This window comes from Ipomoea nil, unplaced genomic scaffold, assembly GCF_001879475.1.
Source record: "Ipomoea nil cultivar Tokyo-kokei standard unplaced genomic scaffold, Asagao_1.1 scaffold1821, whole genome shotgun sequence".
NCBI classification, from domain to species: Eukaryota; Viridiplantae; Streptophyta; class Magnoliopsida; order Solanales; family Convolvulaceae; genus Ipomoea; species Ipomoea nil.
In genome coordinates, this window is record NW_017618249.1 from 9,536 (window position 1) to 13,588 (window position 4,053).

A 4,053-nucleotide genomic window follows, 5' to 3' on the forward strand; every position below is an offset into this window, starting at 1 on the left:
TGGGAGTAATTAAATGCGAAGAGTAAGCATATTTATAAGTAACATGGCCATGTTGCCACGACTTGAATGGGTCTGAACAGCTTTAATTTCATATAATAATTTGTATGAACACAGCCCAGTAAGTCTTGGCCCTTCAAATGCCCTAGAACTTCTCTCAAAAGGTTGAATTCTCAACCTCGAAGGTCTCTCACACTCCGGTCCGATAAAGCATTTAGAAAGATATAAATCACGGTGACTTAATGGTTCAGTAGACTGAACTCCTCAAGGGTCCCTCACACCCCGGTCCGACAGAGCATTTAGAAGGATATAAATCATGGTGACTCAATGGTTCAGGGACGGTCCACTTTGAATATAATCTGCACAAGGGATTTGCCCGCTTTGAATATAATCTGCACATTGCCATTGTCAAAGTTTGAACCTTGATTTCTTTTTTCAAATATTACTTATTGAACCAGTGATTTAAACTCGTGCGGAGAAATTTGAGGAGTTTAATTAGTTGCCAAACTTGTTAGATGTATCTGAGATTGAAGGAATTGAAGTCAGAAGGACTTGAATGTTGAAATTCATTTACACGTGGAGGACCCAACAGAACAAACCTTCTATTTGTCGTCTTCTTCCAATTCAATTCCGCATTTCTTCATGCAGCCGCATGGATGAGTGATCGTGACTCCATAGTCCCCACATGCAGAGTTCAGAACACTACGTACATAGCGATTGTGAACTGGTTCATATATGTTGAAAGGGTCTTTAAAATGATATTTAATATTTATAATCATGCATGACAATATTATTGTTTAACCAGGTTGAGTTGTATGAATTGAATTATTGTTGAACCCGTTAATTTTGTAATCCAAGTAAAGTTTTTTACAAGATTATTTGGTCCAGTGAACCAAATCGGATTTGATGAAAATATAATACACATAGTATAAAGAAAATGTAATATTTTTGAAAAAAAATGTAATACTCTATTTCCGTTATAAATAATAGATACTTTATTTATGATTACTATTACATTTTTCATTATAATTATTACATTTTTTAACTTGACCCGACCCCTTACACGAATAAAGATATGTGCGTATTCAATATAATATATAATATATAGAAAATAATACATACATACATATATATATATATATATATATATATATATATATATATATATATATATATATATTCTATTTAAATTTGTAGTTGAAACATGACACCTTCTTCACTTAACAATACACATTTAAAAAAATAAAACTAAACAAAAATAATTATCCCTTGGTACAAGGCATGAATGACCCGTCCCATATTATTATCTTGTTCAAAGTTATAGACATTAGTCATTATTCAATTTCTTTCTTCTTTATCTGGCATTTCAACCTCTAGTCTTCTTTTATTCTTGTCAAAACGTTTCAATAGACCACGATTACCACTACAATACGTTCAAACATATCTTTATCAATCCCAAAAAAAAAAACAAAAAAAACAAAAAAAAACAAAAAAAAAAAAACAAAAAAAAAAAACAATGCTTAAGGTGTGTGGTTTATATATATATATATATATATATATATATATATATATATATATATATATATTACTTCTTTTTTATTTTTGGACTTGCTAAATTTTTATTATATTCTTTGACAAATTAAAACATACCCCGTAAAATGTTTTGATATTGAGTAGTTTAAAATTTAAATTAAAACTATTTTGTTTAACTTTAACTAATATTTTAAATTGATTGTAAGAATATAGAGTAATCATCATTTTATATTTATTGCGAAGAGTGTATTCCATTCCATTGAAGAAGCATTGCAGCCCTTCATGAAGTAAACGATGCACCGTACCTGGCCTCCACCATCTCCAGAAGATATGTTTGTCTTCATTGAAATTTGCCTTCATTTTATGATATGAGGACCCCACTCCCCACTCAAATGAACATGGACACTCGCCGCATCTAATTTTAATTAGATAAAATTTGCACTATATAAACCCGATTTTAATCTAAAAACATAATAAGTGTAGATGAAGGTTATATATTTCATTTATATCTGTTTTTTTTGTTAAGTTTTATGATACATTATGCTATAAACAACTAACATATAACCCCAATATATAATGTGTATATTATTATTATTATTATTATTATTATTATTATTTAAATAATTTAAATATCTAAAATCTAAATAAATTTAACAATTTAATATAAAATATTAATATTGGGCACCTATTTTTTGCGCATCACGCATAAAAAATACTAGTTATTTTATGTGTGTATATATTAGATCATTTGATAACAAGTTCTTAAGAGAAAACTAAAAATCAATCTCAGTCTTACGTCTGAAAAAATCATACAGATCATATCATATTTTTTTTAAAAAATGTGATAGCATTTTTGTAATTAACACTAACTTTACTATGTAAAAATGCGAAAGTGCATTGCACTGCGTGTTTTGATTTTAATGTTTGTGACTAATTTTTTGTTTTATTTGGTTTAGACTCACTTTTTATTGTTTAGGGTCTAGCATTTACCCTCTAAAAGATTATAGTTCACTCTAAACCGCACAACACTCCGGCAATTCCCATAACTTTCCGGCAATTCCCCTGAGAACATATTCTGGAGAAGAAGGATGTACGTCAACTTACCTCCGTTACACAGGTTTGGTGGTAGCTTTCCAGAGAATTGATTTTCCGACAAATCTAAAACGACCAGAGAAGGTGACGTCCCAAAGTTTTATGGGATTTCCCCGGACAGGGAATTGGCGTAAAGGGACAAGATTCTCAAGGTGGTGGAGTTAGCCAGGCCGGCCGGGAATTGGCCGGAGAGAGTATTGTTGTAAACTTGAAGGACTTGTAGGTTGGGAAGACAGGAAATGGAGTCCGGGATTTTGCCGATTAATCTGTTCCCGGACAAATCCAAGTCCACCAAGTTACTTAAATTCCCAAGCTCCTCCGGGATTTCTCCGTCGAGTTGATTGTAATAAAGCTCAAGAAGTTGTAAGTTGGGTAACATCCCTAGCTCCCCCGGGATCCTTCCCACCATGCCATTTTCGCTCAATTCAAGGTCCACCAGTGAGGCCATGCTCCCAATCCCCACCGGAATTCCCCCGGAGAGTTTGCATGCCGTTAACACCAGACTCTTGAGCTTTCTCAGCCCGGTGATATTCGCCGGTAGCCGCCACGGGCTGAACCCGCCATTCTCATTGAAATTGAGAACTTCAAGATTACTGAGATTAGTGACCGACAAAGGAAACTCACCGGTGAAGAGGTTGAAGGATAAATCAAGTGACCTTAAAGCCTGCAAAGGCGTCAAGTCCGGCAAAGCTCCGGTCACATATGTACCCGTCATGTTTAGCTCTTCCAACACCGAGCAGTTGGTGACGCCGACAGGAAACCGATTTCCATGGAAATGATTCTGGCCGAGGCGAAGAACTCGCAGCTTTGGCAAATAATCACAGACGCCTTCTGGAAACCGGCCTGATAATGACCACCCAGAAATATCGATCTTCACAACATAACCAAGATCATCACACCCAATCCCGGAATAGTTGCAAACATGTTTTCCATCCCAGCCAGCCATCAAGTCTCCTGACAGAGACTTCTTCATAAGATCAAAGAACTCAGACTGGTTGTTCTTGCCCGACACAGATAATAACAACATCATCAACAAAAGAGAAAAGAACACAATCTGCTGAATTGCCATTGAGAATAGGAAAAGGAGAAAAACAAAATAATTTTTTGTTTGACCGCAGAGTAGAGAGATATGGAGGGAGAACTGGAAGGAGAAAGTTGTGTTGGTTAAGTGGGAGAGAAGAGAAGAAATATATATATATATATATATATATATATATATATATATATATATATATATATATATATATATATATATATACCATAAAATGCACCACACATGCATTTCTGAACACGTGATGGTGCATTCATGTATACCTAGTAGTGCAAATCCGCACGGAACCAGACCATATATATATATATATATATATAAAGGGTTGCGTATTAAGTAGACATATAGTGTAATAGCACATCTGTTATCATTTCAAATAAGTG

At 34.0% G+C, this 4,053-nt stretch overlaps 1 pseudogene; it reads right to left on the reverse strand.

Annotated features, from left to right (window-relative positions):
• Window positions 1–2,509: 2,509 nt before the first annotated feature.
• On the reverse strand, window positions 2,510–3,786 carry LOC109192664 (annotated as a pseudogene).
• Window positions 3,787–4,053: the final 267 nt, after the last annotated feature.